This window comes from Crotalus tigris, unplaced genomic scaffold, assembly GCF_016545835.1.
Source record: "Crotalus tigris isolate CLP2741 ecotype Arizona unplaced genomic scaffold, ASM1654583v1 scf7180000024115.3125172, whole genome shotgun sequence".
NCBI lineage: Eukaryota > Metazoa > Chordata > Lepidosauria > Squamata > Viperidae > Crotalus > Crotalus tigris.
Window position 1 is genome coordinate 1,211,029 of NW_024100392.1, and position 21,515 is coordinate 1,232,543.

Genomic DNA, 21,515 nt, shown 5'->3' on the forward strand with positions numbered 1-21,515 from the left:
ATTGAACGACCTGATTTTCTTTCACTGTGGTTGTACACTGCTATATTATATAGCCTAAGCTTAACTAAATCTATGTTTAAATTTGAAATAAATGAGTTTTGTCTTTTTTCTGTTTTCTTTTTCCCCTTTTGGAAATGGCATATCATATTATTTTGCTTTTAAGGAAATGTTGCATAGCCCAGGGGTCCCCAACCTCTGGGTTGTGGCCCACTAGTGGGCCGTAAGCTGTTTCCAACCAGACCACAGAAACGGTGGATGAACATGCGCACGTGAACATGCATCCCCACTTGCGTGAGTAGCATTCCATTTTCATAAGCAGTGCATGTGCATACCACTCATGGAAACGAAGCTGTGCCATATGTGTGCACTTGCTGGCCGCTTGCGTGGAACCATCCCTTTTCCTTCTGCCCCTCCCTGTCTGCCAAGCTGGAAAGATTGGGGAACTCTGGCCTAGCCTATTTTAAAATGAACCTGCCTGAATATTGCTCACTTGCAGATAAATTGCTTCCTGTATTGCTTCTGTCTGTTTCACTGTAGTGGTCAATGGAGGGAGTTCATAGTATTTTCTTCCTATTTTCTTTCCTGAAATATTCACTTGAGGGAGAAAAATGGTGTTTGTTTCTGGTATACAAGATGATAAATGTTTGTTTGATTCTCTATTTTGATACAAGGGAGCAGCTGTGATAGTTGAAGATGCTGGTATTTGTCTTCCTGATAGTTTCATTGGTGGTAGGTGCACTTTAAACAGCGATAGTGGCTTTCCTGGTGGTTTTAATGGTGGAAGAGAAAAATTTGCCATAGCATAAACATCTGTGAAACTCTCCTGAGAAAAGAAGAGGAAGAAGATAACTTATTTTTGAACTATACCATGTTCATTCAAGGGGTGAAAGTCCCAGAGCTGAAAACATATACGTAGATATGTTTTGTCTCCTTAAGTGATATTTAAGGAGACAAAGTGATTAATGATTTGCATTATTTTCAATTTAACCTTCAATAAAGGTTAAAGATAGATGTAGATTTTTAATGTTCTGTAATTAATTGAATTGAAATTAGAGCTTTGTTCTGGAGCATTAAGAAGCCGATTTGCCTGAATCTCTTATTGCTTTAAAGAATTCAAGCTACTTTCCCCCCCTTTCTTTTAGGTTTCAGGAATTCTTTATCCACTTATTTTCTGAGTGTGCAAAGTCCAGCCATATCAGGTTGAGACCTATGCAATAGAGGATTCGTTAGGTTAAACTTTTCCAAACAATTTTGTCCACTTTAGTAGTGATAGAATCGTTGCAATCTTATTTCTCTCCCAGCTAATCCTTTCCTTGTTTCTTTTGTTGCACATAATCCACAAATATTTATATTCCCTGGACATATTTTTTCAAAAGTTTTGCTTCCTAAAATCATTTGGTAATTATGATGAATCCTTCAAACTGAACACAAAAATAATTTCAGAATGACTGTATTACATAGGAATCTTGAGTAATATGAAATTAATTTTTAATGACTATTATTAATTGCATAGTGTTTCCAACACTGCATGAATTCAAAAGGGCTAAAAGTGTTTTACTGCTGATTTTTGCTTATGGATTCCAATTGCCCTGATACCGTTTTTCCATTTGCCAATGTCCTGGTGATACCTTTCACTTCATTTATGTAAATGAAAAATAATATTATTTATTAAAATAGCATAATAAGGGAGCAACTTTAACTAAAGTTGTTAATGTAACTGCTTGTATTATTGCCACCTATTCTGCTTCCATTACTACATTTCAGTTTTTTCCTGCTACATTATGTAATTTGTATAATTGTATTGTCATGCAACATATCGTGACTTTTTCCCCATTGCCAGCAATGGGGTGGGCGTGGTTTCGGCATGACGCATCCGGCCCATGGGCCGGCAGTTTGACATGCCTGCCTTAGATATTTAGTATCAGAATCTCTTATAAAAAAAGAACTGGAACAATGGTGTATAGACCTAAGAAAGGTAAGTGGAGAGAGAATTAGATTAACAATTTTAAAAATATTTACCTGGGTAATCAACTCTTAATTTTATTATGGGTTCAGTGGGTCAAAATTTTAAATAAACATGGATATAAATTTGAATTTAATCATTATGCTTGTTCCCAACTTATTAGGATACGTAACTGAAAAACATTTCCCAAAACTCATGTTTTCTATAAATCTAGATGGCAACAAAGAAAAATGGCACTAACTCTTTAGAGCAGTGATGGCGAACCTTTTAGAGACCGAGTGCCCAAACTGCAACCCAAAACCCACTTATGTATCATTGGGTGCCGGGTAGGCATGGCCCACTGGGTGGGCATGGCCCACTGGGTTGCCATGGCTACGGTGGTCATGGTCGATGTTGCTTCTGGGGAGGGATGCCTGTGGAGGCCAGGCAGGGTTGGGGGAGATCCAGGGGGTCTCTGGCGGGTGCGGCAGTGGGCAGGAAGGTATCTTGCTCAGCTGATGGCTTGGGGGGGAGGGGGGGCAGCTACACCCCCTCCCAAACACTGCCCTCTCATGAAAGCAGGATGAAAACTCCAAAAAGCGACTAGGAAAAAAAGTTAAAATAGAAGAGTGTCTCGTGATGGTTTTCTTCCTCACTTCCTTCTTGCTGCAGTTTAAATATGTAAAGATCATAAAAGAAAAAACTTGGCTTTCTCTTGTTTTAATTCAGAAGACAGGAATGGGAGGATTGGGGGGTTGTTTGTTTCAAAGGAAGAGAAAGGGGGGCTGGGGGAGCCCAGCAGGCGAACGGCAATGGTGCAAGGCTTCTGGCTATGCAGGGGGGCATTGGGGGTGTTTTCTCTTTAAAAGAGCAAAACGAGGAAAAAATAAAAATCCCCCACTCCATCTCCCAAAAACACAATAACAGAGCTTTCAATGATACAAAAAGTCCTTGGAGGCCATCTGGGTTGACTCACTGCCCATCTGACTCCCTCCCCAGACACTTTCCAGAGCCTCTTAATCGCAGAACGTTGGGCAGGGAGGGGTCCCCCCTCTTGAGTCAGGGGTGCCAGCTCAGCAGCACCAAGGCACAGTCTGTCTCACCCTCATGTCACGTGTGTGTGTATGGGGGGGAGCTGGACTAGAAAAATGCCCATCCAATGCCCAGCAACTGCTGCCAAGGTGAGTCTCCTTGCTTTGGGGAGAAACATGGCCAACATGCCCTGGGGACCGGGAGGGCGCAGGGGGAGGCTCCTGAGCCCCGCAGCTCTTCCGACGGGAGGAGGAGAGTGGGGAGGGGCTGTTCTGGGATCGGGGCTTGTGCTCTCCACTGCCCGCCTGTGCTCTTCTGCTGCAGATGCTGCGGCTCTGCTTGCCTGGCAGGGCAGGGACATGCTCACACATGGGGACGCATTTGAGGCTGCTGCCTTGTTTGCCGTGCCATACTTGCTGGGCTGGGCTGGGCATGGAGTCTACTCGCCGTTCCTTCTGCAGACATTGGGAGCACCCACCCTGCCTACCGCTTGCCCTAGGGCACGTGCTACCGTCTGGCGCTCTTCAGTCCATCACTGGCCAGCCGGGCATGCCGAGTTCGGGCCTCAGGCAGATGGAGGCCGGATGGGTGTGAGAGCCATGGCTGCCCAGCTCCTCAGCCTGAGGACGCCTGCAGGGAGAGGCGCCACCCGACTCAGTAAGCCGTGGTCCACCCGCAGAAGGAGGAGGAGGGCTGGCCAGGGACGGGCTGGTGGCAGGCACAGGGCTGCCCACGGGGGGAATCTGACCAGCCGCAGCCTGGAGGGAGAGAGGCTGAGGGAGCCCAAAGGGAGGCAGGCGCAGTGCTCGGGGTAGCCGCTCTACCTCCCTCCACCTGCGCTCCCATAGAAGGGCTGGCTGGCTTCGGCGTCACCTGGGCAGGTCTGGCCGCGCAAATGCCTGGCGGTGCTGGCGGGCCTAGCCTTCCTTCTTTCCTTCCTTCCTTCCTCCTCCCCTCCCTTCCTTTCTCTCTCCCTTTCTCCAAAGTCCAAACTCACTGTCCTCCTTCCCCCGCTAGCCTTCTGCAAAGCACAAACAGATGCCACATCCTACTTGTCTTGTCCAAACTCACACCTACCATCGTTTCCAAAGGCCATCTACTCGTTCACTCGCTCTCTCGCTGCACTCCCAGCAAAACCTGCTCCTTTTATAGGTTTCCTTCTCCCCATCCAGCTCTCACAGCTGTTCCCGCAAGAGCGCTGCTAGATTCAGTTTCCCTGCCCTCTCCAGTTCCCACTAGTCAGATGCATGTGGAGAGGGGGAGGGAGCATCCCTCTGGTGTGCATGCTGACAGAAAGGGCTCTGTGTGCCCATTTTGGCATGTGTGCCATAGGTTTGCTACCATAGCTTTAGAGTAACTAGAAGAATGCATGTGTCTCTGTTTATTTCTTCCCAATAAACTTATTTTATCTGTTTCTAAATTACATCTGTATTTTATTCCTATTGGCAACATTTTAAAAGAAATGGATTTATTTTCTTTCCTACCTGAGACTCCAGCCTGGACATCTGCTGCTTAGTAGATTTCTCCATTATTTGTAAGAACAAGCATATTGGAGTTCCGCCCATCAGGAAGGTGTTTAGTAGAATTCAGATATTACCCCATCACCATTTGCACATAATTTTCATTGTGTTCTTCAGTCTCTATTCATTGTTCATGATGTTTTTCTTCTGAAGAATTAAAAAAATGATAGATTGTTTTGAGCTTAAAATGGAAAGGTTTAATTTCAAAATGATGGTTCGGGTGGTTCGGGTACTTCGGGTGGTTCGCGCCGGTGATGGCGGCTACTTTGTAGCCATCCTTCTGGGAGAAGCGTGAAAACTGCGGAGAACAGCACACATCAGCTGCTCCGCGGTTTAAAATCTCCCTCCTGGGCGAAGGGAGGGAGAGGAGTATCACCTGAATAGAGGTTGAACCTCTTAACCCCCCCCCCAGATTTTTTTGGGGGGGGGGGTAAAAAGAGAGTTCCCTCGGAGTTCGGGTGCCTCCGCCTCCCAGCTGCCTTTGATCCCTCGGGATCAAAGCAAAACGCTGCGGCCACCTCCGTGCTTAAAGGAGACTGGTGAGTTTTTTTTAAAAGCGGACAGAGCTGGATAAAGGATTTGATTTATTGGACTTTATTTGGACTTTAGTTTGAAATGTGATCCTTTTATTTCTCTTTTTTTGCTTTTTTTCTTTGTCTGGAGAGTGAAAGTAAAATGGCGATTTGAAGTTGTTTTTTTTTTCCGGAAGAAAGTGAAAGTGACTGTAACGTTATGGATTAAACAGCTTTCTTTTAAAAAAAATTTTTTTTCCTTTTGAAGGTGGATTTGTCCTTGGTGTTTTCTTTTCTTTTAAACTCTCTTTTTTTTTGAGGATTACTTTTATTTTTAAGAAGGAAGAAGGAAGAAATAAGACTTTTTTTCCCCCTTTTGAAAATGGCTTCAAAGAGGCAAGCAGCTATGATTTTTTGATGTTGGGTTTGGATTTTAGGAGGATTATTATTTTTGTTTAACTTTTTTGTTTTGTTTTTTGTACTTTTAAAAAAAATGGAATGGATTTTTTCTATTTAATTATTTTTTTTCTCTTTCCCTTTTCTTTTTTTTAACTTTTTTCTTTTTATTATAATGATCTCCTTTTGAAGGATTTTTTGATTTTTTGGAGTTAATCTCTCTTTTTCTTTTGCTTAACTTTTGTAATTTTTAAGAAGGAGTAAAGATTTTTTTAAGATTGCTCCAAAGTGTTCAGTAATTCCTACAGCTCCTAAGGTGGTTTCTTCTTCAATGTTATCATCAGCGCAACAACCTAAACCAATAGCTTCACCCTCTTCTTTGGCACAGTCAATAATGGTGAAGGATTTGCAAGACATGATGGGAAATGTTATATCTCAAATTAGGGGAGAAATGAAAGAGATTTTAGAGGAAAATAATAAGATTTTGAGGCAAGAGATAGTTTTGGCTTTAAAAGGAGTTGCCTCTGTTCTTGAAAAGCTGAACTCTCGCGTAGAAGAAAAAGTGGAATTGATGGAGGGAAAATGTGAAAGCATGGAAAAAGAGATGGAAAATTTTCAAGATGAGATTCTTATGCTTCAATATAGACAAATGGAATATGCTTTAAGGATTAGAGGCTTGAGAGAGTCTGTGCAAGGTGATCTGAGAGAGATGGTTGCAAATGACTTTGCTGTGATTTTGAATAGAGAAAAAGAGGAAATACTTAGTGAAATTGAAAAAACATTTAGAGTTAACTCCGTGGTGGCAGAGCAAAAGAATTTGCCAAGAGACGTGGTAATTTATTTTGGGAAAAGATCCCTGCGCAACGAAATTATACAAGCTTTTTACAAGAAGAGGTTTCAAATTGCTTCACAAGATGTTATAATTTTAAAGGAGATCCCATCTAAAATTTTAAGAAGAAGAAAGGAGTTTGCTTTTTTAACAGACGAACTTAAAAAGAGGCGAATCTTGTTCAGATGGGATGTTCCGACTGGAATGGTGGTGAGTTACCTGGGGATACGTTATAGACTTAATACTGTTTCTAAAGCAAAAGACTTTTACACTTCGGTTCTGGGGGTATGCTCATCGCCATCTATTACGTTTAAAGCTTTGGAAGAGAAGAAGGTAGAATTGCAGTCCGAAGAGCCTATACTTATGAAAATTGGGAAATCTCAGTTCGAGGGGCCTCAACAAGTTGAGATGGAGGAGCAGAGGATAACCTGTGCAACATATAATTGTAAAGAAAAGGAGCAACAGAAGAAGGAGGTTAAGAAAGCCTCACAAGTATTGGTTTCTGAATCTGCGGGAGAAGTAAGATTTATAAACTTTTTGGAGCAACCTTTAAGGGTAGAATTGCAGTCTGAAGAGCCTATATTAATGAAAAATGGGAAATCTCAGTTCGAGGGGCCTCAACAAGTTGAGATGAAGGAGCAGAGGACAACCCGTGCAACATATAAATGTAAAGAAAAGGAGCAACAGAAGGAGGTTAAGGAAGCCTCACAAGTATTGGTTCCTGAGTCTGGGAGAAGCAAGATTTATAAACTTTTTGGAGCAACCTTTAAGGGCAGATTTCAAAGCACTTCTTTCGAGGTTTATGGATAAGAGAGACTGATAAGGAATGTGTTTATTGTGGATGGAATTGGTTATTGGTAAAGATTTAAATATGAAGGGAATCTTAATGTTTTAAGTAATGTTTAAATTTGTGTTTTGGAGGGAGTTTATAAAGAATGATGGATAACAATATAAGTATGATATTAGAAAATGTTTAGAGTATATTATAATGTGTTTAATGATTGTAATTATAAAAAAAAATTTTGGTTTTTTTTCTTTTTTTATTATTATTTTTAAGAGAAGATAATTTGTTTAATTTAATGTATTTAGATTTGTTTAGGATTTATATGTGTTTTAAGGTTTTTTTTGATAGGAGAGAAGATCATGGAGATCGAATGAAAATTTTAGATAAGAAGTTTAAGTTTAGCAATTTAAGGACTATTCAAAAGAGTATTTAGTTTTAATGGTATAATGAATGTTTATATGTTTATTTTTGTGTCTTAGGATAAAGAAAGAGGGAGAGATTAGATTTTATATTGTATGTATAGATATCTAAGGAGTATTTAAAGGAACATTTTGCTTTAAATATGTATAAGGGAATTTTAATGTTTTAAGTAATGTTTAAATTTGTGTTTTGGAGGGAGTTTATAAAGAATGATGGATAATAATATAAGTATGATATTAGAAAATGTTTAGAGTATATTATAATGTGTTTAATGATTGTAATTATTATTTTTAAGAGAAGATAACTTGTTTAATTTAATGTATTTAGATTTGCTTAGGATTTATATGTGTTTTAAGTTTTTTTGAAAAATTTTAATTAAGCCTGTACTCAGCTCTGGGAAGGTTGGAGGAGGGTATGGGAGGTTTGGGGAGGTGGGGGAGGGTATGGGAGGGTTGGGGGGGTTTGGGGAAGGGAATTGTTTTGTAAAATTTAAAAATTTTCAATAAGAATTAAAAAAATGATAGATTGTTTTGAGCTTAAAATGGAAAGGTTTAATTTCAAAATGATTTCAGAAAAATATCAAATAAGCAATTACTTTCATGATAAAAAAACAGATAGATAAAATAGATCAATAAGTGTTATGGATATTTTAATGATGGAATTAAGGAAACTTAAGTGGACTAGGGAATGACCAATATGTTGCTGGGGAAAGACAGGGAACAAAGACAATTGAACATGAAGTAGAGCCACTATTAAGGCCTGTCTTAATAGAGTAATTATTTCTCTGCCCCCATTGTGTTTGCCAATAGTTTGCCAATGATCCTGTTCTGGGTGACTCGGTGCCTCCTAAGAGGGACAATGCCGAATCCACCTAAAGGCTTGCTGTGAAGAATAAATTGCACATCTGGCAGATAAAATTGGTTGCGTGCACTCTATATTGAACTCCAGCTTTAGAGCAGAGTCTATGGAGGTGGTGGGAGCTATATCTTGCAAAGTGATCTGAGAAGAATTCAAAGCTGAGGAGATGGCCAGGACTCTATCAGCTGCTAGTACATCCATTTGTGTGTTAGACCAGGGATCCCCAACCCCTGGTCCTTGGACCAGTACAGGTCTGTGGCATGCCAGCAACTGGTCTGCACAAACAAGCAAAGCCCCATTCATGAGATGCAGGCAGTACACAAAACCACGCACCCTCTGGTCCATGGAAAAACTTCCATGGAACCAGTTCCTGGTGCTCAAAAATTTGGGGAACTCTGTGTTAGACCCATGTTCCTCCTGGCCAATTAAGGCCTTGTGGGAGGGGATATGTGAGTGCTTCTGGGCAATAGTTAACTCCTCGTTGAGAGAGGGAGTGGGCTCACCACTGTGATCAAAGGATCATTGCTCAAATTAGGTGGCCTGGACAGTTTTTATCTGGTCTACAACCTCCCCTTTAAAGGATAATGATGGAGTGGTCGCATGGTAGCTTCAGAGAACCCTGGGTGAGGCAGATTATCTAGACCACTTTCAGCCAGATTTCATACTGGGGTTTGGGATTGAAACATTGATCATGCTCATGAATGACCTCTGGCAGGAATGGGATGGAAGTAGTGCATCCATCCTGGGTCTTCTTGATCTCTCTGTGGTATTCAATAACTTTGATCATGATATCCTTGTGGACCAACTCCAGAAATTGGGGGGGTGGACATATTTATTCTCCTCCCTTCCCTGTGGCTGATTCCAGTCTGTTGATAGAGAGAGAGAGAGATTTAGCCCATGCCCCCTACTTTGTGGGGTATCTCGGGGCTCTGTTCTTTCTCCCTTTCAAGTTAACATTTATATGAGGCCACTGGGTGATATGATACATTGGTTTGGGGTGAGATATCAGTATGCAGATGACACCTAGTTTTGTATTTCTAGCCCAGGCCCCTTGAGTGATGCTGTAGACATCCTATCCTAGTGTCTGGAGGCTGTTGGGGACTGCATGGGGCAAAAGGGGCTTCAAATTAATCCTAGCAAGATGGAGTGGCTGTGGGTATTTGGACCCCTTGGAGACCTCTAATTCTGGATGGGATTGCAGTGCCCCAGAGAGACCCAGTGGGTTTGGTCCAGGAGGTCCAGCAATCTGGAGATCCTCCTGGATGTGCAGGTCCTCCTGAAAAGCAGATGGCCACTGTGGCAAGGAGGGCCTTTGCACACTTTCAGATGATGCGACAGTTGCACTCATATATTAAGTGTGAGGCCCTATTCACAATAACCCATGCCCTTCTAACCTCCAGGTTAGACTACTGTAACAACATGTCCTATATGGGGTTGTCTTTGAAGACCATTTGGAAACTCCAACTGGTGCAAAATGCAGCAGCCCGGGTAGTAAATAATGCCAGATAAACAGCAGATGTAACATCACTCCTGTGTGAGCTGCATTTGTTAGATGTGTGTTTCCGAGTGCAATTCAAGATGGTTACCTTTAAAGTTGTACATGGCTGAGGGATCATCTTTTTAAAAAGCTCTACCTGTCCAACTAGATTGAGTGGGCATTTTGCAGATCTGTCAGTCAAAGAATATGAACTTTACCACAGTGGCCCTGATCTATGGACCATACTGTCTTCAAAGATTGCAATGGCCCCAACCCTGTTAGCCTTTCGTAAGGCCCTAAAAAACTGGCCGTGTTCTTGAGCCTGGGGTGATGAATGTGTCAAGAGCCCCATTTCCTGGCTGTATTGCTAATTGACCAAATATATTGCTCTGATGTATATTTACTTCGATGTTTTTAGTGTTTTCATTGGTTTTACTGTTTTTATTGCTTTAAAATGTTTTTAATATTTTTCACTGTAATATGATTTTTGAATTGCAAGCTGCTTAGAATCATTGAGATGAACAGCCATAGAAATTGAACAAATAAATAAAATAAACAATAAATAATAAATGCATCTATCTAAAAATGTTAGTCTAAAATTAAAATTGGCATATCGTAGGTGCTCTCTGAGCTTGGTATTTTCTTGCAGAGTTTTATTACCAAACTAGATAACATCATCAGTGCTAGTAGGGAGTGGGATTTGCTCTCATTTTACATATTAGTGGCTTGCCTTGTCAGTATTGGTGGGAGTGGTCTTGGTGGTTCTGTGATAACCCCCCTCAGACGCTTCCCAGGTACATCTCTAGATGTCAGCTCAGAGGAGGATGAACCAATTCCGGAGAGTTGGTCAATGGCTCCAAGCAACCATCTGAGAGGGATTTGGCTGAAGCACACCTGCAGCGGGACAGCTTCAAATGGTGAAATCACACAGCTGCAGCTGGTCAGCGATGAAGAAGAGAACCTGCCTTCTTGTGGACTCATTGGACATTGCTGTGTAGACCAGCATTAGTCTGCTTTTGGCTGGACTTAATTGGGACATTTCTGGCTTTTTATTGAAGGGAATTGCTAGAGAATATTAATAAACCCATTAACCCACTATTGTGTATGTGTGTGAGTGAGTGGGACAGCACAAGTTCTTTGCTTGGATTGTTTATTGTAAACATATTTATCTGAGTTGATAGTTCTTTGGTTAGGGGATTGTTTGCTTCTTAATTGTTGGTCTAAGGTTAATCTTGGTATGCTCATGAGTTGATGTTTTGGTCTTTTTGTTTCCTTGTTGGCTTGTTTGATTGAAATTAAGCATAGAAGACAGGAAAAGTACAATCATACCTATGATGACATTCAAAGGCCAAAACTTATCAACTGACAGCCTGGATCCTGAAGAACTGCCAATATTACAGCCTCAACCACTTTTGGTAACAAGCCAACCTTTCTCAACTTGGTTCCTTTTTATATGTGTTAGGATGTACATTTTTATTGAATACATTTTTATTGAATATGATCTTTCTGGAAATTGTAGTGTGGAGACCGATTCCTACCAGTATTCTAAGAATCATCATTGGATATATCTCTGTTTAGCAAATTCCTGACAAAAAATAGAAGGGCTTTTCCACTGCTGTGGACTCAGCAATAGCTACAGCCCACTATCTCCTAATCTGGATTCTTTACCTGCTATTTCCTCTTTTTTAATTTTGAAGCTAATAATTGTAATTGACTGGACGTTTTAGAGGTACAATTGTAAAACTTGTTTCTGTATTTTAAATTAGAACGTTATATCCTTGTATCAATACCTGCCTATTTTTATTTATCAAAATATATCATATTTCCTTACCCTTAAAGCTGTTTTTGTCTAAAGTCTCCTTTCCTATAAGCCAACTTCATTGTTAAGAGTTGTTGAAATATTCAGGCAATTGTCTCATGTGATCAAGATCATAGAAGGCCAGCATCAGCAGAATTATTAAATCAGCAATGATGTCATTGGGCAGTAGATTAGTACAAAGGTGACTTTGGAATCAAAACTATACTGGTGCCAATTATCATGAACTATATATCTTTCTATATCTTTATATTTGAAAACCTATTGTAGTCTGTATTCATATTTAACAGAAAGCCAACCTGTATGTGTAATTAAAGTTTCTAAACCAGTACTGTGGACTCACACTTTCAAATGTCCAGTTGCCCCTATCTTCATTATGTAATGTTTGGGCAATATTTTTCAACCTAACCTGCCTCAAATGAAAGTGAAAGTGACGGTGCTGATTCTTGCCAGAAAGGTGGAATATAAATATAACAAACTAAGATTAGGGACAGCCTGTATTTCAAGAGACAGGTTGGTATTGTGGTTAAAGTAATAGTCTACTGTAAAAATCAGGAGATTGTGTTGAAAACCTGGCTGGGTGACTTTGGACCAGGGTGATTGTGGGAAAAACAGGAGGAATACTGATACGTTTGCTGCCTCTGGAGTTGAATATGAAAAAAAGAGAATAAAAATACTTTCAGAAAAGACAATATATTCTATTTGGGATATTAATTAGCATAAACTACAAACTTGATATTGAAGGAAAAAACTAATATTTGACAGTTGATCAAGAACCACTTAAAAGTCATTTTTAGCATCTGCCAATGTTCAAGTACAAATTTTATCTGAATTTTTAATGGTATGGTTCTTATTTATTGTTTTCATGTTTTATATGGTCATTTTAACTACTTGACTATAAGCTGCCTAGAATTGCCTTGGTGAAATGGATGGCATAGAAGTCTAATAATAAACATTTTGCTGGTTAAAATCCGTTTCTCCTCATTGATGTATTTTTATAATATTTTCCAATTTGATTTTGGTAGAGTAAAGTAGCAAAACAGATCAATAATATCCACTTTATTTTAGAGCAGAGAATATATCTAGATTTATTTCAATTGTAAGCATTCCATTTAGTTATTTGTATGGAAGGAGCAAGTAAAATATTGGACATGGTTTTAGGTGCTGGAAAGTCTTCAAGATAGTTGCTGAGATTTTATTTAGTTTTGAGTAAGAATAATTCATTTATTTTGACGCTTCTCTCTAGAATGAAAATCATTATCTATCTTTAAAATTGACATGACAAAAAAACCCTCACTAACTCTGATGAAGATAGACTAATCAAACCAAAGAGTTGTATAAATACATGCAACACAAATAATAAAAAATATGGCCAACTTCAGATATAAATTTTTCTTTGCCTCAGTAAGGTTCTCTAGAATGTTTGATATTAGTGCTATCCCCAATCTTTTAGTAAATTTATTTAGACATAGCCGACAGAATTTATGTTTCCACCAGTACTATAGCAACTTGGAAGTGCAAGTTAGATTTTAAAACATCCGAATATCTCCAATAGTGTGATATTTTGAAAAACTGTTTAAATGGAAGATCCAATTTATTAGCATCAACTGACATACAGTATCAGAAAAAGGTATTAACAGTGGCCATTACCAAAGTGCTGTAGGCTTGGCAGTCACCAATAAATATGTTATCTTGATATTTATTCCAATTGGTTTTAGGACAGCACAGCATTTCAGTTAGTTAAGAGCAGAAAAACATACATCATGATCTAATTTGCTGTTACATAATGTACAAATCATACTATGATTTTCTAGCAACAAACTGTTCATCTATTTCTGAAAGATGTGACTAGAATTAGTCATGTTTTTTTAACTACTGTACATATACTGCACTGTATACAGTCTGTAAGAAGCTGGGTAAATAATTAGAGGCAGCAGGTCACCTTCTCCAAAAAAGCCATCACTAGGCCCAATAATTTTGTCCAGTCTCCAACCTCCCCCTTTTAGGTTATTGAGATGGTACTCACACAATTTCTTATGGATTATCAGGATCCATTTCACTTGATTCAGGCCTCAATATGGGACTGAAAAAGCATTCATCGTTCTTTTGGATTATTTCTGGCAGAAACAGGATGAAGGTAGTGTGTCCATCCTTGCTCTTCTTGATCCTTTGTTTTCTTTAAATACCATCAACACTAGTATACTGGTTTCATTTCAGGATATGGGAGTGGGCAATTCTGTGCTGTGCTGGTTCTCTTCCTTCCTCCAAGGCTGATTCCAGTCAGCATTGGTGTGGGGTGAGGAGTCCTACTATCAGCCCCTGCTTTACATGTCGCCTCAGGGTTCAGTATTTTCTCCATTCCAGTTTAACATCTAATGTTATTAATGGTATACAAAAAAGAAGAAGAAAAAGAGATTTAAAATCAGTTCTGGGCAAAAAGAAAAGAGTTTTTAAAAGCACTATGATGTGAGGACTTTTGTCTAAAATACCATTGCAAATCTGTAAATACTTTTAGTATTTGTCTGAAAGTTGCTTTGTGCATTGATTCTCTGTTGGTATTCTTTTTTTAAAAAAAATATATTTTATTGGTTTTTTAATTTTAACAAAGAGTACTTTAGACACACTGTGGTGTTTGGGTAAACAAACAATTCAAGGTAAAAAAAATATACATAAACAGCTCAACTTAATACATTCACTATCATCTCTCTATTTCTCACAAATAACATAATAGATTTAATATATTCCATTTCTGAGCTTAAATTTCTGTTACTACTCCACCTGTTTTAAAGCTTTATCAATTTAAAATTACCATAATCAAATATTGTTTTACATCAACAAATTATCACTTCAAGTATCTCTACCATGTATATTGAAGTTTTTAATCTCTCTTAACCCTCTTATCACCAATCTCATTCATTTCTTCTTCCAGTGATAACTAACTTAATTTAAAAAAAAACAATGTTAAACCTTAATTCCTTTCAATTCATTACTCAAACTTCAGATATCCAATTAGTTATCATACCTTATCAGATCATATTATTATAGACAAAAATCACCTAATCAATTTAAGCACTTCAAAATTACATTCTCATGACTGAACATTTTTTCCAACTCCAGAACATATATATATATATATATATATATATATATATATATATATATATATATATATATATATACATACATACATACATGTTGGTATTCTTAAAGATTTACCTATACGATATAAGGCACTGGATTACATTTGCAAAAATAATTGATCCAAAATAGGACACTCTTATACCATTTTGCCAATGGTGACTTACAGTATCTTTATAGCATCACTCTGCCATTATTGAAATGACATAAAGGTGATTGTGATTACTGTGATTTGGGTATAATAGTGGTTGAATATTCTAAAATTATTCCAAGTCACTAGTAGGAATATAATTCTAGAAAACATCTTTGTGTACAACAATGAAATTTCAGAGAGTCCTTGCAAATGTATGTCCATGAAGTGCCTGCAGTTTATTGATCTGAGAAATAAGAAAGGGTCATTTGTTTCTACTTGCTGACTAACTTCATTTAATTTTAGCAGCATGTTCTGTATGTCTGCCTGCTTCCCCCCCCCCACCCCCTCATCCCCTTTATGGCCTTACTGTGGAACTAGCTTGCCCAAATTAAAGACTTTTAGTGATTTAGCGTTATAGAAGAATTTTTCTATGAAACTGAATTTGACTAACGCTCTCTGGCCCATAGTGATTGTACTGAAGTGTATATTAATGCAAACAGGAATGTGTGTTTTCCGAGGGAAGAGCCTAAGGGGGGTTTGCGTGTCCGTGCGCTGTGCGCGTATGTAAGCTCTGAAAAACTGGTTGGAAACTCTCACAGATGTTCTCTGAGTTTCTGAGCAGCGCTGGGATCCTTCGATTGTGCTTTTTCGGAATCTGCGACGGGAGAGGCAGAAATCTGCAGCTGAAATCCGAGGCTTTCAAGCAGATCTGTGAACACTTTCATGCCCGTGAAGGACCTTCCACATCCGAACACTCCGCCTCCCTGCGGCCCACACTCCCGCTCGCTGCCACATCACTACAGCCCTATTGATAGTCTTTTTCGCCTCCAGCAGAGGGCAGCTGTTCCCGGGTTGCGGGGGGCGTCAAGAGAATGGATTCCTGCCAAAGCCCAACCGGAGTCGAGAAGAGATGAAAGCGGGAGGGGAGGAGAACGTGGGTGCCCCATCGGTGGAGCCAGTAGGGCTCCTCGAAGAAGGCGGGATGGAGAGGGCAGGACTGTAAAGGGAGCATCCCTGGTGGAGAGCAGCCGAATTCTTCCTCGTCACGGAGAAATGAGGTGCTCTCCGGCACGTCCGCACATTTGACTATGGACGGTCCAGGTATCCGGGCGTCGAATTCCACATAAAATTCCAAAGACTCTGGAGGGTGTTTTAAGTTGTAAAGAAGCAGCGTAAGTTCGGTAAGCCTTTATGAAATGTTCCTCTGTGTGTTTTCACTGACTTCTGCACGAAAGGGGAGTTGCAAGCGGAGTTCTGATTCCCGGATTAGATAGTTTCCCTGAGTATGAAACAGACCAATACAATTACAACTTTAAACGTACATAACGGAGAAATATAGCAATCGCTCTTAGACTTAAATACTGCTTCACAGTGCTTTACAGCCCTGTGTAAGCGGTTTGGAGAGTCAAGCATATTGCCCCCAACAATCTTGAGTCCTCATTTTACCCGTTAATAGCAGCAATTTGTTAATACCGTAATACTAAGCTTGGACTCGTGAGGTTAAAACTGTTGAGCACCGTTCCCCTTGTTAGGCAATTTCCCTTAAAATTGTCCTTAAACAATTTCTATTGGGATTTAAATTATTTAAAAGAAACAGACCAAATAAAAGAGGAGGTGGAGTTGCTCTCTATATAAGAAATAACTATATATCTACAGAAATAGAGCACAACAATGATGAAAACTGTCTTGAATGTAGTTGGATCAATATAAATGGCTGGGGGATGCCATAGGTGTAAACTATAGGCATCCTGTAGGGAGGAACTCCCCCGTTCAGGCTCTTCTAGTCTGGATTCTCGCAAGCAGCGCAGAAGATAACAAATAGAACGTGAAGCCAGCTACTGGAAAGAGAGGTTTCATCAAGCAGATTAAAGTTGAGTGACAATTCAGCATGAATCCCCAGCTAGCTAGACAGAATGGTCGTCAAACATGAGTTCTTAAACCCTTTCATGGTTTCTAAAATTGTGGTTTCTGATTCATGAGTTTAAAATTTGTCTTTCTTATTTGTTGGTCAGTGTCTATTGTTGGGTTAATTTCTTTATCAATTCTGTCTAAAAAAATGTTAAGTTTTGCTCCAGGAGGGATCCGGTATGATTATTTTATTGTTGTGTACCTTTTAGTGTTTCTATTCTAATCCTGTCAATCCTAATTGCTGTTAGCTGCTTCTGCATTCCTGTGGTTTAGACTTGATATTATATCTTTGGGATGAGGAGAGGGTGTCCTGTTTTCATCATTCCCAACCAAAGAGAGGTAATAGATGAACTTTTGGCTAACTAAGGTACATAGGAAGCATATCACAATAGTAATGGGGGACTTTAATTACCCTGACATCAACTGGGAGACAAACTCTGCACCAAGTGGAAGATAAAACAAATTCCTGACAAATCTAGCAGACAACTTTGTCTCCCAAAAAGTAGAGAAGGGAACTAGGGGATCAGTCATATTGGACTTAATTCTCGCTAACAGAGATGAAATTATATAAGGTGTTGAAGCCACAGGAACCTTGGTGGGAGTGATCATGCAATACTGGAATTCAACATTATGCAAGCACAAGCAACAGAACACAGTCACACTAGAGTCTTGGACTTTAAGAGAGCTAATTTCAATAAACTTAGAGAGGGTTTGGGAAGGATTCCACACATGAGAATCCTCAAGGGGAAAAGAACACAAGAAACTTGGGAAAGTTTGAAAAATGAGATTATAAAAGCCCAATCTAGCACAATACCAATGAAGAAAAAAAATAACAGCTCTCAAAAGCAACCAGCATGGCTGCATAAAGAATTCTCTGATAAATTGAAAGACAAAAGGGACAAGTCTAAAAAGTGGAAAGAGGGGCACATAACTAAGGCAGAATATCAGCAATAGCCCAAACCTGCAAAGATGAAGTGAGGAAAGCTAAGGCTCAAAATGAACTGTCAAAAATAACAAAAAAAAGCTTCTTTCAACATGTAAAAAACAAGAAACAAGTTAAGAAAATGATTGGTCCATTAGTGGGAGGGAGTGGCAAGAAGGTGACAAGCAACAGGGAGAAAGCAGAACTACTCGAATTGTTTTTTGCCTCCGTATTTACACAAAGGGAAAAAACAGTCCAACCTATCAAAAACAGTACTGTAAAAAACAGATTAGAAACACAAGTTTAGATAAACAAGAAAATAGTAAGGGAGCACCTGTCCACCCTAGATGAGTTCAAATCACCAAGACCAGATGGTCTACACCCCAAGGTTCTGAAGAAACTGGCAGATATGATCTCAGAACCACTGAACTATATCTTTCAAAGATTCTTGACCACTGGGGAACTACCAGAGGACTGGAAAAGAGTTGAAGTAGTTCCCATCTTCAAAAAAGGGAAAAAAAAATGGATCCAGAAAACTACAGACCTATCTGCCTGACCTAAATACCTAGGAAGATCTTGTCAAAAGCAGATCATGCCAAGATTCCAGTGACGTCGCTGCAACATGGATGCTGGGGAATGAAACTCTGTTCCCCAAGTCCAATTTCTACCAGCTGGGGGGTCCAATAGGACCAAAACTCACCCAACAGAGGCGACTGGCCTCTACTGCACCCATGCAGTCAGCCAGAAGCAGCTGATCATTGGAGACAATGAATACTAACAAGTGGAAAGCAAAACAACTGATTCGGGTGAGACTGCTTTCCTTATCTCTCTACAAGCGACTGGTTCTGGGAAAAAGCACTCAAAAGCAAGAAATCCCTAAGCTTCAGGGAGGGGGAGTTTCTACCCCTCCCTCCTGAACTATAAGTGGCAGTTTAAGCTTTGGAGAAATTAAAACTGACTTATAACAGTATTGTGAAGATAATTGAGGCATAAAAGAAGGATAATTTTGGAAACTTTTGCATTTATAAAACTTTTTTTAATTTCTTGTTTGGAAACCATCGGATTTTAACTTTTTTAAGATATGGTGGGAATGGACATCTAATAACTTCTAGTGGCAAAATTGAGAACTATATTTAACCTTGCTTTTATTTTATCTTACTAAGTTGTTTTGATTGGAGTTTTAAAACTTGGCTGGATGCCCAGAGACAGTTTATAGTTTAAACACTTTGATGTCCTTGGAATTTATAGTCCTGAAGATTGTGGCTGAAAAAGAAAAGACTCTTTTTGGATTGCCCTTTTCTACAGGATGGATTACAATTATAAATAAAAATTGTTTTTGAAGTCATCTGACTTCCCTGGATTACAAATACAGTTTGACCTGGAATTTTTACAAGCTATTTTGAAAGGGCGAAAAACAAGAAATTTCTTCTAACAGAACACTTTGGATTACAAATTTTGGTATATATATACATTTTCTTTTTTCTCTTTTTTCCTTTTTGTTCTTTTTTTACTACTTACTATTTTTTTATTATTTACCTCTCCTATTTATTAGGAGCCTATTGGATTATAAATTTTGATTTACTTGGTGGATTATAAAGTATGATTAAAAGATAAAAGATGAGCATCACCAATCTATCTAAAGTTGGAAAAAAGGAACTTCTGCTCCCTCTTCTGCTTCTGCAAGTCCAGTCTATCAGAGATTAATTGATACAATGCTTCAACAAGAAAAGTCTAATAACTTCCAAAAGGAAACCCAAGTGATGCTACCAGCAATTCAAGAGGCAATCGCTACTCACATGGCAGTTACAACAAGAAACCACAAAGAGATGAAAAGTGATTTTGATAAAATGAATCAAAAAATTAATAACATGGACTCTCAGTTTGAAAGTTTTAAACAGATGATTGCAGATAACCAACAAAGAATCCAAGAAATAGAAGATAAATCAACTGAGGTTGACCAGAAATTAGAAGTTTTAAAAGATGAAAATCAGAAATTGATGCAAATAAATGAAGAACTAAAAGACAGCTGTGATGGAGATGGAAAGAGCCTCATACTTTTTAAGATTTCAAATATAATGAAAGATAAGGAAGAGGATCTTCTAGACCTGATAACGGAATTATTGGCAGACACATTAGGAATCAGGAAATGGGAAATGGAAGGAGAATTAGATCAGACCTATCGAGTCAACTCAAACTATGCTAGAAGAAATAAAGGGAAGTACATGTTAGATTTCTCAAAAGATCTATAAGAGATGAGATTCTGAGAAGAATAAGAGATGAACTTTTGGAATACAAAGAAAAAGAAATTGTAGTCCTCAAATATATTCCTAGGAAAATAAGAGAATCCTGAAGAGAATACCAGTTTTTAACTAGAAAATTAATTGGAAAAGGAGTGAATTTCAGATGGCTGATTCAAGAAGGGATTTTAATCTATTGGGATATGAAAAGATATGGATTGGATATACCACCTAAAGCAATGAAATTCTTCAACAACCATAGAGCATTTCTGGAAAGAGGTGATTTTGAATCTGCTACAAAGAGAGAAACAAAGAAACAGGAAGAAATGGCAGTAGAAGGAGCAGTCAAACCAAGAGAGTAGGAAGAAATTAGAAACACATACACAGAAGAAGGAGCAAGACCAAGAGATTAGAGACAGATAAGATTGACTAGAAGATTAATACCTAGATATAACTGAAAGAGATGGAGAAGGAGACTGGGATTTTGTCAATGAATATAAATGGACTAAATTCTCCCTCAAAAAGGAGAAAATTCTTTACACAATTACAAAAATTAAAAATGGATATAATTTGTCTCCAAGAAACATATATTAAGAGACAACACTATTAGTTGTTAGAACAACTGAAAATTGGCAAACTTTACTTTGCACTAGCACTTCAAAAGAAAGAGGAATAGCCCTATACATTAAAGCAGACATGTCAAACACAAGGCCCGGGGGCCGGATGCGGCCCGTGAAATGGTTTCATGTGGCTGCAAAGCCATCCTGGAAACAGTGAGGGAATGGCCCCTGCTGCCTTGGCCCTAGCCCAAGACGGCTGGGAGCCAATGTACAATTTTGTGATGGCCATCTATGCTGAAATACATTAAATATTAGCTCCACAAGACCATGTGGAAACAGCAAGGAACCAGCCCCTGCTGCGTCAGCCCTGCCCCCTGGGTGCAGGCTGGGGAGGTGTCACCTTTGTGAGGAATGAAGAAATGCACCATTGCCTGGAAGTGGCCAGCAAATGGCCCTCGCCTACTTCACATATCCGGCTTGATGGGCTCCAGGGGAGGAGTTTTGGCAGGCAGTGGGGCGCTCTCCTCACAGTGCCGAGAGGCTGAGCCGGGTGGTGTAAATCCAAAAAGAAGCCCGACGACACCCAGCCCCCCAGCCTGTCCGGTTTCCGCAGGCAGCGGGGCATTCTCCTCACAGCAGCAAGAGCTGAGCTGGGTGGTGCGAAATTGATGAGAAGTGTAATGCTGTCTAGCCCCCAGCCTGCCCAGTTTCAGCAGACAGCAAGGTGCTGTGAGGAGAGTACCTAGCTGCCTGCCAAAACCAGGCAGGCTGGGGGCTGGGCGGTATTGCGCAGGTAACGTTGACTCTCACGTAAGCTCATGATATCCCCTTCCCCAGAGCCCACCAAGCCAGATATGTGAAGTAGGTGAGGGCCATGTGTTGGCCACTTCCAGGTGATGGTGCATTTCTTCATTCCTCACGGAGGTTGACACCTCCCCAGCTGCGTTTCTTGCTTGTTTTTCTCCCTCCCTCATCTCAAATATTTTCCCCCACTCTGTACTTAGGAAGAAAGAAAGGAAAGAAGGAAAGAA

General features: G+C 39.5%; 1 protein-coding gene and 1 long non-coding RNA gene across 5 annotated transcripts in view; one reads left to right on the forward strand and one right to left on the reverse strand.

Annotated features, from left to right (window-relative positions):
* Nucleotides 1–194: 194 nt before the first annotated feature.
* On the reverse strand, nt 195–12,511 carry LOC120298592. The gene is made up of 3 exons (XR_005554150.1): nt 11,602–12,511; nt 4,459–4,641; nt 195–823 (listed from the first exon to the last, which is right to left on the reverse strand). It is a non-coding gene; the product is annotated as an uncharacterized LOC120298592 (long non-coding RNA).
* A 2,762-nt stretch (nt 12,512–15,273) lies between these two features.
* TMEM45A (transmembrane protein 45A) overlaps nt 15,274–21,515 on the forward strand; it is a 31,766-nt gene continuing 25,524 nt past the window's right edge. For 2 of the 4 annotated variants that reach the window (XM_039322498.1, XM_039322496.1), the window contains exon 1: nt 15,285–16,038. The gene's annotated coding sequence lies outside the window, so the exon portion shown is untranslated. Of the gene's footprint in view, nt 16,039–21,515 lie in introns of all 4 variants that reach the window. The other 2 variants (XM_039322497.1, XM_039322495.1) reach the window with 2 other exon arrangements.